The sequence below is a fragment of the Lepidochelys kempii genome, chromosome 3, assembly GCF_965140265.1.
Source record: "Lepidochelys kempii isolate rLepKem1 chromosome 3, rLepKem1.hap2, whole genome shotgun sequence".
Lineage (NCBI taxonomy): Eukaryota > Metazoa > Chordata > Testudines > Cheloniidae > Lepidochelys > Lepidochelys kempii.
In genome coordinates this window covers 154,449,962-154,463,254 of record NC_133258.1, presented here as the reverse complement: position 1 = coordinate 154,463,254, position 13,293 = coordinate 154,449,962, and the positions used below count along the sequence as shown (strand labels likewise).

Genomic DNA, 13,293 nt, shown 5'->3' with positions numbered 1-13,293 from the left:
GCAGATATGTAGCAAAAACACATGAGACTATATCCTAACCAGAAAAATATGCTCCTCTGTAGATTAAGCACATCTACTGCCCATTTCTTTGGGCACTTATTACATCCACAAAAAGGAGTTTTTTAAATATGTAAACACAGTAAGCTTTTATGTAATTCACAGTATCAAACCAGATACAATGTCAAACTTCTTAACTCATTAATTACCTGCCCAGCAGACCAATGCCTATCAGTTTTACAAGGTCTGGGCTTCTTGAAGACTGGAAAGGGGAAAAAGCAAACTTCAGAACCACAGGGTTTTTCATGAAGAATATGCTGCCAGCAGCCTCCATGGATTTACAGTTGAGAAAAACTTTAGTTTGAGACCAAGTGAGGCAATACAAGCATGGATAGATGTAATCTGAGGTCATCTGGTACCAAATCACTCAGGCATTGGCTCTACAAAAAAAAAGATGCATTCTTAACTTAAGTTAGCAAACTAGTTAATTAACTGAAATTAAATCCTAGTGAAGATAAGGCAGCTTTGTAGGTTCAACTCAAGTTAGCAGGTTGAAGTAAACTACCTTCCACCAGTGATAAAAGCTAACTGGGAAAAAGGCACTCATACTTTGTCCCCCCACATGGAGAGTTATACTGGTATAACAGTTTGAATTCATACCTTATACCAGTATAAGACTTCCCTACACACAAGCTCAAAGACACAGATATCGGTAGCAAAGTCCACTCCCAAAAAAGTGGTTGCATTTGCCTTACCAGATGCAGATGAAAAGGGGTACTGCCATCCATGTTACCTTAACATCTAACAGCAATCTTGGATCTAATACCCCTAAACTGTACATCTGTTATAAATGGTTGGTTTAGAGTAACACCCGCGTTAGTCTGTATCCGCAAAAAGAACAGGAGTACTTGTGGCACCTTAGAGACTAACACATTTATTAGAGCATAAGCTTTCGTGGGCTATAGTGCACTTCATCGGATGCATAAAATGGAATGGATCGATAGATACAGAGAAGGCAGAAGTTGCCATAAAAGCTGTAAGAGGCTAATTAATTAAGATGAGCTATTATCAGCAAGAGAAAAAAAAACTTTTGTAGTGATAATCAAGATGGCCCATTTAGACAGTTATAAATTACACACTAATCCATCCAACTGGGTACCAGCATGACTCTCACCATTTCTTGTTGCTTCTCAGAGCCTACCAATATTAACACAGTTTTTAGCAGGATTGGGCTTCAACCATCTGGCAACCTTCCAAACATACAGACCTCATATGGGCACTGCACTATCTGTTTCACTGTATAGATGCAGAGTCAGACATGAGGGGGAGACGGAGCTGAGCATCTTCAGCACACTGAAGACTCCTCCTTTTATCTCCTTACCTAGGCTAGTTTTGTCACTGAAATCATGAATTTGAATAAAGTCTGGTGACATCTGTAAAACACTTTTGATTAGGCCCCAAACTGAGTGGCACTGCAACCTGAAGTACAGGGTCAACGCCTGGAATGGTGATCTGTACCCAGCCTTAAAAGACAGGAGCTGCCACTGCAAGACAGGTGGGGGATAGGCTCGTTCTCCAAAACTCTGCCCGCCTGCCTTCCCCTGGCCTCACCTTTCAGCACTCCCACTACAATCTCGTGTAAGCTAATGTTGTGAAGCTACATCATTTGGTGACCTTTCAATTACTTATCTTTTTATCTGGCACTCCTGCTGTGAAATTTACTAAAATTTCCATGACAAAATTGTAGCCTTACTTCAAAGCAGCTTCTAGTGCTAGAGGATAGACTGAAACTCTGCACAAGGGCTCTCGGACAGACTTATCACTGTTCTTTCTTTGGAAGAAGTAGGACTCAGAGAATAAAGGATGAGACTTTTTCAGAGACCAATCTACCCAGGACCACAATTGCATCAACACCTCATAAGCAGTGGAATTTAAAGCAGATGACACATCCAAGAGTGGTCTTCACTGCAGAGTTAACTCCGGCTGTATCTACAGTACAATTGCTACAGTCATCCACACACAAAACCTCACCCAAGACTGTGGTGCTGTATAGTCAAAGTAGCTGGCCAATCCTGGAATACAGGCTAAAGCTTGAGCACTACTTATACTCAGGCTGGTAACCTTCTTTTACACTGTGAGCATAGCCTAAACCACTCAAATGCTGACTGGTAAGGACAGCCCTAACTATTATGGTGCCCTATGCAGCCCAAACACCTGCTCTTCTCTCCCCACTTCCCTCCCCTGCAGGGGGTCTGGGCTGTGCTCCAGGCCTGCAGGGCCGCAGAGGCAGAAGCTGTGGGGGGGTCACTTTGGGGCCCAGAGGCCAGAGGATTAGCGGGGATCCTGGAACCAGCAGCAGGAAGCAGAACGACCCGAGCCCAGACCGCTACGCTCCCCCTGCCCCAGCAGTGTTGCTCGGGGGAAGAGGTCCGCCTCCTGCCGCACTCACCAGCGGTGGGAAGCAGAACGACACAGTGGGGAGCCAGCAGAGTGGAGCGCGGGGAACCAGCAGAGCGAGCTGGGTTTCTCTGCTTCCCGCCACCGCCAGTGAGTGTGTGGGTAGCCATGACCCCAGCTGCCAGTGCCAGGCCAGCGCTGGGGGAGGGGGCTTAGGAGAAGGGGTGGAAAATGGGCAGGGGAGGGAGAGAAGAGGTGGGGGAGAGAGAAGAGGAGGGGCAGGGGCGGAGGGAGTTGTCCCTGGGCCCACACTCCCGTAGGAACACATAGGTGGGTCAGCTGGGGAATGGGGATGGTTGCTGGCGCTGCCGCATACACAGAATACGCAGCTGTGTAGGGCACCATGAAATTTGGTGCCCCAAATTTCATGGTGCCCTATACAGCTGCGTATTCTGTGTATGCCTAAGGATGGCCCTGCTGATAGTACTCCAATGCCATCCCACAATTCCCTTCATGTGCCTGGAAAGACTGACAAGCTCTCCCACAATTCACCGAGGGGGGGGGGGGGGGGAATCAAAGTGGCACAGCTCACTGCAGAACTAAGAATCATGAATAGGACCCCAGAAGTCCTAGCACCTCACACAAGTACAGCACCACTGTGGAAGCTGCCACTCACACCCAAGTTAGGCCAATGCAGGGTAAGCCCCAGCGTACTGATTACCACAGTTAACTCTGCAGTGAAGGCCTACCCTTAGTCTATCAGGACAGGGACACTAGCCTCATCTTTCACTAGGAAATGGAACTGTGTGTCTAGTGCAGTGGTTCTCAAACTTTTTTACTGGTGACCCCTTTCACACAGCAAACCTCTGAGTGTGACCCCCCCCTTATAAATTAAAAATGTTTTTATATATTTAACACCTTTATAAATGTTTGAGGCAAAGCGGGCTTTGGGGTGGAGGCTGACAGCTCACAACCCCCCATGTAATAGCCTTGTGACCTCTTGAGGGATCCTGACCCCCAGTTTGAGAACCCCTGTACTAGTGCAATTTCAATTCAATATCACGCTGACAGGATTCAAGGAAATTCAAGAATTCCAGATATGACCACAAAAGCTTTGATCCAGTTTTAATGTTTGGTTTTGTTTTTTTTTGCTAACCTCAAAAAGTGCCCAAAAACAACCAAATCAAGAGTATAAGCTTCGTTATACTTAAACACAAGTTTCAAACTTATTCAAAAAATAGTTAACTATGTAATCATTCTCAAAGAGCCATACGAAACTAAAATTGCTCTACATACTATAAATCTTGAAGAGGCCTTCTAAATTGAAATAAAAACACACAAGAAACCTCCAACTACACTAGGAAAGTAATCCACAACAGTAATCCACCATTGCCATTTTCCCAGGTGTACTGTAATACAAAGCTTTAGGATTAAGCAAACATTTTTCAACATGGTTTTGAATCAGAAAAAGGTGTTATTTTATACATAATGACCAGTGCAGTACCAAGGCACTGATTATATTTCAGAAGTTCCTAGGTAAGGATAGGGACTCAGATTACTATTTATGTAATGCTATGCATGTGCATGGTGTTTAGACAGCTAAGAATAGATCCCTGCCCCCAAGGAGATTCATCTGCATTAAACAGCAAAAAACTACAGTAAACAAAGGTCACTGGGAGGAGGGTTAAAACGGATTATATTATGCTTGCATCCTCTAGTTTTAGAAGAATATAAAGTGGTGCAGTGTTGGGAAATCAGGCTTGGGATGGAGACCAACACTAGATTAGTTTCAGCATCTACAGTGGCTTTACACCTCACTACTCAGGACTTGACACTTGAGAACATGAGTTTTTCCCTACTGCATGACAGCTTCTCCTCCAAACATCAGTATTTTTATGTTATTTTAACAAATTGTACAATTGTCATCCTAAGTGTCCTTGGCCTATATTAATGTAACTTTTAATAAAGGGTCAAAGCTGCAAAGTCAAGCAGTTAAAAATTAGGATTGCCAGAAATATGGTGACTTGAGCAACCTTAACTTGGCCCTCTTTCATGTAGGCATGACAGAGTCTTTAATTACATGATCACATACCACTTTCTCTTCCCTCCACCTCACCTCTCAAAATTCTTGGCTCATTCAGAGCACAGGACTGACAACTGTCAACCAGCATTTGTTTATATACCATGTGACCCTATGCCTTATTTACTGCACACCATCCATACCCTACACTGAATGCAGATTAATGTTCTTATGGCTTTATTTATGAACCACCACAATATAGTATCCAAGTACTCTAAACATCAATCTTTACAAGAGATTTGTGAGGTGATAGCATTATCCCCATTTTACTGAAAAACCAAGTGGCCACTGTTGGACAAAGGTGATTTAAATAGATTTGTGGCAGAGGTAGGGATGGAATCCAAGCCTACAGTAAACTCACAATCAAAAAGAAAAGGAAGGCATTCAGAGCAAGATTGTTTTACTGAAAGAATGCAAGATGTTCTTTATGAGTAGAATTTAAGTCTGTAATTTTAAGAAAATGGATCTGTCTGTCAGAACTCATTTATTCCTACAAAGAACAATCATTTAAAGCCAATTTAGGATGCTTAAGGAATCACACACCCAAGCAAACCCATAAAAGCAGAGAAATGTCCAGCTAGATATCCTTTAACATACCACAACCCCTCCACACCATATTAACCACTTTGACTGACTTTGTCCTTATACAAATCCTGTACACCAACATGGACAGTCAAAACATAAATTCTTCACAATTACACAACAACAATTTTAACCCCAACCTCAGCAACATACATGTGTTAGACAGCATGAGTACACTAAGTATTCTTATCCTATGGAAAGGAGTACTCTTTGTGATTCTATGCCAACATGCTGAGGAGTGGGGGATCTGTTTTGGCATTTTAGTTTTCAAAAAAGAAGAAATTCTTAAAGGGAAGGAGTATTTTTTTGGGGGGGTTTAAAAAAAAGGGGGGGTGGGTTCTATAGTTCAACAAGAATGTTATCTGTGGGACTTCTGATGGGTGCTACCATTTTAGTGCAAGGGGATACAAATTCTGGAGACATCAGGCAAAGTGTTGAAGACTGATTTTGACCATTTCTTTTCTAGGATTACTGGCTAGTAAATGCATCAAAAATTCTCACCCATGCCCCAAGTCCACTTAACTTGTTAGAATACATCTGCATCAAAACATTTTTATAACTATATCTCCAACTTTGGAGTCAAGCTAATGCAGTTATACTGCAAATGGACCCTGGCCCTTACACATACACACCACAGCCTTTTAGCGTAAAAGCAATGATGTGCCACTCCCAATTCTGCAGTCTAGTGTTTGACAGTTTCTAAAACTAAACTGGAGACAGGTATGCAATAATCAAGATTTTAGTGATCAAAACAAAAATCTTAATTCACCAGATGGGAGAAGTTCATCACATTCAAGGCCAACCCCACACAAACTCAATTATGAAGTCTAACTTTCTAATCTAGTGCTTGCTCTATGATTGCATTTACTCTATTTTCTTAATTGTATTACTATTGGCTTTGGCTTACTTCCCTCCCCATTACCTTACTGCATGAAAAGCTCACCAAGTAATATGTAAATTCAAAGCTTAAAAAAAAATAATTGCAGCTCCATTTTTAGAGAATGGCGAGAGTACAATGCCTACAAAACAGAAAGACAGCAATTAAAGTTATTAATCTTTTAGAAGGTAGAAAGTAAGGGAAAAAATTCTTGACACCTTTTAAATACAAGCTAAGGTTTGTTAGTTAAACTTTCTCCTGTGGCTCTTTGACTTAGTTGTCTGTAACCTGCTAGTTTGATATGTAGCTTGCAAGTCAGCTAAGCATACATACTATGTGCAGAGCTAACTATTTAATGTTAAGATTTCATGGAATCATAGAATGTCAGGTTGGAAGGGACCTCAGGAGGTCCAACCCCCTGCTCAAAGCAGGACTAATCCCCAACTAAATCATCCCAGACAGGGCTTTGTCAAGCCTGACCTTAAAAACCTCAAAGGAAGGAGATTCCACCACCTCCCTAGGTAACCCATTCCAGTGCTTTACCACCCTTCTAGTGAAAAAGTTTTTCCTAATATCCAACCTAAACCTCCCCCACTGCAACTTGAGACCATTACTCCTTGTTCTGTCATCTGCTACCACAGAGAACAGCGTAGATCCATCCTCTTTGGAACCCCCTTTCAGACAGTTGAAAGCAGCTATCAAAACCCCCCTCATTCTTCTCTTCTGCAGACAAACAATCCCAGTTCCCTCAGCCTCTCCTCGTAAGTCATTTGCTCCAGCCCCCTAAACATTTTTGTTGCCCTCCACTGAACTCTTTCCAATTTTTCCACATCCTTCTTGTAGCGTGGGGCCCAAAACTGGACACAGTACTCCAGATGAGGCCTCACCAATGCCGAATAGAGGGGAATGATCACGTCTCTTGATCTGCTGACAATGCTCCTACTTGTACAGACCAAAATGCTGTTAGCCTTCTTGGCAACAATGGCACATTGTTGACGCATGTCCAACTTCTCTTCCATGGTAACCCCTAGGTCCTTTTCTGTAGAACTGCTGTCTAACCACTCAGTCCCTAGTCCAGGGGTCTCAAACACATGGCCCACGGGATTATTTTCTGCGGCCTGCCAGCTCCCCGCACCTCCCCCCCCCTCGCGCTTACTTAGAGCGGTTTCAGCCCGGCACTCACTGGCGGCGCCTTGCTTCCAGACACCATCCCCTGCAGCTCCCATTGGCCAGGAACAGGGAACCGTGGCCATTGGGAGCTTCGGGGGAGGTACCTGGGAGGAGCAGCCAGGGCAACACAGATAGCCCTCTGCCCTCCCTCCCCCAGGTTCCAGCCATTTCCCGGAGTGGCCCAGGGGCAGGGAACCTGCCCTGCCCCCGGTGTGTGCCGGGCCGGAGCCCGCCCCCCGCACCCTTCCTGCACCCCCAACCCCCTGCCCTGAGCCCCCTGCTGCACCCCGCACCCTGTCCTGAGCCCCCTGCCACACCTCCTGCACCCCCTGGGGGCAGGGAGGGGGAGGAGTTGGGGGTGGGGATTTTGGGGAAGGGGTTGGAAGAGGTGGGGCCTCATGGAAGGAGTGGAGTGGGGGCTGGGCCTGGGGCAGCAGAGGGGTGGGTGTCAGTGGTGCGGCCCTCGAGCCAATGTACTAGTCCTCATGTGGCCCTTGTGGTCATTTGAGTTTGAGACCCCCTGCCCTAGTCTGTAGCAGTGCATGGGATTCTTCCATCCTAAGTGCAGGACTCTGCACTTGTCCTTGTTGAACCTCATCAGATTTCTTTTGGCCCAATCCTCCAATTTGTCTAGGTCCCTCTGTACCCTGTCCCTACCCTCCAGCACATCTACCACTACTGCCAGATTAGTGTCATCTGCGAACTTGCTGAGGGTGCAATCCACACCATCCTCCAGATCATTAATGAAGACAGATATTGAACAAAACCGGCCCCAGGACTGACCCTTGCGGCACTCCACTTGATACCAGCTACCAACTAGACATGGAGCCCATTGATCACTACCTGTAGAACCCACTGATCTAGCCAGCTTTCTATCCACCTTGTAGTCCATTCATCCAGCCCATACTTCTTTAACTTGCTATTTATTTATTTTTAGGAGTTGTGGGGTTTGTTGAAATACTAAAAGGAACTAGTCTACATTAGGAAAGCATGAAATTGTACTACAAAAGTAAAAAACACAAAAAAATCCCTTATGCTTTGGAGACAAGCTTAAGATGAAGTTTTTCAAATACCCTAAAAATTCTGAAGGAACATGTTACACATTACATTGTTAATCAGTAAGATCTGATGTTCTTCCATGAGGTCAGTTTCATATGAAACTTGACCTCCCTAATTGCCAAATATAGTATGCTTCACATTAGCTAGAACACACAGTACTAACTGCATTGATTGAATTTTTCTAAAATCCACAACCACATCCCAGGTCACTGACTTAAATAAAAAAATTCAGCTCAATTGTCCACTTAAAAAGCACATTCTATTAAAATTAAATAATTACTTTTTCCTCACCTCTATTAAAATGTAGCTATACTCTGAATGCAAGAAAGTTGAAGGATTCAGGCTAAAACTTATTTACATGCCATAGAATAAACAAACAGAAAGATATGTTAAATGATCAATACTTTGTTACAACCTTAATGAGATACAAAACCAGCAAACTGAAATTTTCCTTAATTTTACAATAATGAGGTCATCCAAATGGACAAGCTTTTTAGCATGCTCTCTCCCCCCCAATTCAACGTTTCCAGGATTTACAGACTGCTAAAAAAAGGCTAGTTTATGATTTTAATGCCCTTCAGGACTGATGTTTAAAATGCAATATGATTCCCACCTTTTTGTTACCCTCCACACCCAATATTAATTTCAAGATACGCCTGCCCTCCCAATATTATCAGTTGAAACTGAATACACTATTACAATTGTCTCTGAAGTTTTCTTTTTCAGGGGGAGAAGATAAAGCAAACTGGTATCTTGCTTCTTTTTTCCTTGTTATACTCTCCCTCCCTCCCTCGGCTGTATCTATGATACTTTATGTCTGAATCAAAAATGACAGTTTGTTCCTTGCAGTCTATTTTTCATAATTTGTTTGTGTATCCTTGTGATAGAACTTTTCTAGTTCTCTTTTTCTTTTCTGAGAATGTCCCTCATTTCCCACATCTATGACGATCCATTCTGTGATATGGCATACAACAGCATTATCCCAGACTGCCAAATTATTTTCCCCACAAGCCAAGTATAAAACATTTTTGGAGCAATAATGTACGAGAGAAGAGAGTGAAAAAGCATGGTGGCTCCTTTATGCTTAAGTGCTTTGTGAAAAGGAAGAAAAGTGATCTTTCAAAACCACCAAAACAGTTTGTCATTTTCTTCCATAATACTGAATGGTTTGAATTTAGCTTAGTTTTCATTTTGGAACTATTCCAATCTCAGCCTTTAGTTTGAGTTTTGCACGAAAACCTGACCCTGCAAGGTGCCAGGTGTCTACCTCCTATTGAAATCAACAAGAATTAAAGATGTTTAGTACCTTGTAGGGTTAGGTCCCAACATTGCATAGTACAAATATTGCACAATGCACACTATTTTACTATGACAAATATAAAAGACAAAAATGTAACAACTTCAGAATATGGCAGCTTAGGTGTAAATCTAGACAAGCAAGAAGTTTTTTTTTCAAGTTACTGGTACTGTGTAGCAAGGGCTGACTAGACAAGAATGACTAAGAATCTGAAGACTGCCTGTATTTTTTTTTTTTCTTTTTTTAAATCTAGTCAGAGGAACCAGTGATTTTAAGTAAATTATCTCACGCCACCAGGGATGGAAACTAACAGCAGCAATTAGAAAGTTTGGAGTTGCATCTTTCCAAGGATTAGTTTCAGCTATGGGGGTTTGTAACGTACAGCTTAAAAATCTCTCCCTTACATATTTACAATTCCTAACTGATTTTAGTGACCTCTACCTCAAAAATTGTTTGAGCTAGAACCAATGTTGTATAGTGTATAAAAACTTGTATTCTGTCAATAGTAAAACATTTGTGTCTCTCTCTATACTTGTGTCTTCATGAACTCCTAGAGTCTTGATGAAACTGTAGTTAAAGGATGGAGTAGTCTAAATGACATGATTTTAAAGCCATGTGTAACCTAGTTTGTTTTTTCAATATTTGTTATTGAACCTTAATTACACAAAATGTTAACAGTTCCACAAAACAAATGGACATCACTAACTAGATTTTCACCTATTTCAAAGAATTTGAAACTACTGCTACATGGCATAAGGGGTTGGGAGGTAAGTGCTTTTACATGCAATTTATTATTTTAAAAAAATGTTTCTTTCCATTGCTGCTCTGGAAGCTGGCTATGCTTGGAGCGTTGCAAATGCACCAAGTAAAGCTGAAGAGACCTTTGACCACCAATCTTATAGTAACCTTTAGATAAACAGACAATTGTAATTTTTTGCTGAAAAGGACACTGTTTCTAAAGAATGTACCTTGGCTGCAATTCTCTCTCAGAACTATATGAGAGGCTGTTTGAGTTTCATGTTACTGGCAGACTTTCTTGCTTCTACATTCAAGTAGCTACAACTGTCCAATGAAGTCAAATTCCCAAAAAATCAATTTTTAAAATAGGAGGCTAAAGTAAGTTCTCTCCACTTGATTGGGCACTTGCAGTTTTTCTTGAATATGGAAACAAGTCTTATATCAGCAAACGTCTCAGATTTTACCAGAGAGGGAACCAGCTGAGACCATTACCTTTCTTTAAACTGTAAGCTTCTGAAATGTTACATAAATTTTGAACAAAGGTAATAAGTTAAGAGACACTCAGACTTTACGGAATAAGGTTTCACAACTTATCAGGTGACCGACAGTTTGATGAATTAGTATTAACAGAACTAGTAAGCTTTCTTATGCCTAGTCTAAAAATCAGAGTTTAGAAAGAAAAATTGTCACACAGAGTATGTCTATACCAGGGAACAGTCTTATTTTTTCGGTCAAGGTCCAAATTTCTTGGTCAAGTTATAGTTAAGGTCCAGACTCCAGAAAAACATTTTTCATACCACAGTATCAATATTGGTAATAATAAGTATACAAAAAGACTTCATGGTCCACGCAAAAGCACCTGGCAGTTTGGATTTGGCCTGCAATCCGCCTCTTGATTACCTATGATCTACATTATGGGTTCTACAGTTTCACAGCTACAGCACTGCAGCTGTGTCACTGTAAACGCCACACTGTAGATGCTTTCTACAGCAACAAAGGGTTTTCTTCCACCGCTGTAGTTAATCTGCCTTCCTGAGCAACATTAGCTAGATCAACAGAGGAATTCTTCCACTGACCTAGCCGTGTCTAGACCAGGGTTCGGTCAGCTTCACTACAGAGCTCAAGGGTGTAATTTTTCACACCCCGACCAATATAGCTATTCCAGCAAACCTAAGTGTAGATCAGGCCTTATATTGATTTAAGACTGTTTGGTGATGCTCTGGCCAAAAGGCCTAATGCAATCCTTGGATACATAAACACGGAAATATCGAACAGGGGTAGGAAGTTACAATTCATCTGTATTTGGCACCGAGGCAACCACTGCTGTAGTACTATGCCCAGTACTTGTGTCCACAATTCAAGAAGGATGTTGAAAATTGAAGAGGGTCTAGAAGAGAGCCATAAGAATGATTAAAGCAGCGGTTCTCAAACTTTACTGCACCGCGACCCCCTTCCAGTCGTATTGTAATTTTTGTTGTCAGGAGGAGGGACTGAAGCCTCGGCCTGCCCAAGCTCTGCCACTCCTGAAGGGATGTGGGAGAGAAAGCTGAAGCCTAAGGGCTTCAGCCCTGGGCGGTGGGGCTCATGCATCTGCTTCAGCCTCAGGACCCAGCAAGTCTAACGCTAGCCTTGGTAACCCCATTAAAATGGGGTCCCGACCCACACTCAGAGAACCACTGGATTAAAGGATTGAAAAGCATACCTTAGTGATATACTCAATGCTCCAGTTTGAACAGAAATTAATCTAGGGAAGTCCTATACTCTGTGTTACACAGGATGGCAGACAACGTGATTACAATGTTCTTCTGGCTTTATGATCTATGAAACTCTTATGTTTAGTTTACTTCAGTAAATTTACAGGCTGAAGCTACCTGTGAAGCAGGGAACAGTCTTTATTTTGTGTTTGTACAGTATCTAACACAAAGGGGATCTGTTCTATGATGGGGGCTCCCAAGTGCTACTACAATACAAACAATCAATTTCAAACAGGTGTGTCCACAGAGAGGTTTGTACTGGCTTAAGTTTTAAACTGCTTTAAGTTAGACCAACACAACTTCTGTGTCTAGACCAGCCCTGATTCTCAGCAGCCCCCTAATCAACACACAACCTGTATCTAGTCGCTGTAACTCAATATCAGCCACCAGGTTCAAAGACCAGACTTATGGCACATGTCTGCAAGCATTAAGTGAAAAAGCAGAGGGTCTCTCTCCCCATCTCAGTGCAAGAAGAATAGGGGTGTACGTCTGCCAGCTCTTAGGAGCTGGAGGGCAGGGAAACAAGACAAAGGACAAGGCATGCCTGCTATGTTCTGTGCTAGCAGCATAATTTGTAAACCAGTCAGTTTACTCATAGCATGCACGTTTCAGAGTAGCAGCCCTGTTAGTCTGTATTTGCAAAAAAAAAAAAAAAAAAAAAAAAGGAGTACTTGTGGCACCTTAGAGACTAACAAGTTTATTTGAGCATAAGCTTTCATGAGCTACAGCTCACTTCATTGGATGCAGAATTCATTCTCCTTGTTTTCTTTATATAATAGGTACTTCTAAGGCAGTGGTTCTCAACCTTTCTAGACTATTGTACCCCTTTCAGGGGTCTGATTGGTCTTGCATACCCCAAGTTACATGTCACTTACAAACTACTTGCTTATAAAAAAAGACAAAAATGCAAAAAGTATCAGAGTACACTACTGCTGAAAAATTGCTTACTTTCTCATTTTTACCATACAATTATAAAATAAATCAATTGTAACAAATATTGTACTTACATTTCAGCGTATAGAGCAGTATAAAGTCGTCTGTATGAAATTTTAGTTCGTACTGATTTCACTAGTGCTTTTTATGTACCTGTTGTAAAACTAGGCAAATATCTAGATGAGTTGATATACCTTCAAGACGACCTCTGCATATCCCCAGTGGTACACATACCCCTGGTTGAGAACCACCGTTTTAAGGCACCAACAACCGTAGCATTTATATTCTGGACAAGTTACAAATAAAGAAAGTGAATTCAAAATAGGCTCTTCTTTGCATCCTGGAGTTCACCACTTAAAAGGGGAGCGAAGAATCTAAGTTCTCTAGCATGTATGGGAATCTAATGCTA

The 13,293-nt window shown here is 42.1% G+C and overlaps 1 protein-coding gene across 2 annotated transcripts in view; it reads right to left on the bottom strand.

Moving 5' to 3' along the window:
* PPP1CB (protein phosphatase 1 catalytic subunit beta) overlaps nucleotides 1-13,293 on the bottom strand; it is a 60,723-nt gene that overhangs the window by 42,637 nt on the left and 4,793 nt on the right. The window contains exon 2 of one of the 2 annotated variants that reach the window (XM_073338619.1): nucleotides 207-437. The exons of the other annotated variant lie outside the window; for it this stretch is intronic. The gene's annotated coding sequence lies outside the window, so the exon portion shown is untranslated. The remainder of the gene's footprint in view (nucleotides 1-206; nucleotides 438-13,293) is intronic. 2 annotated transcript variants of the gene reach the window in all.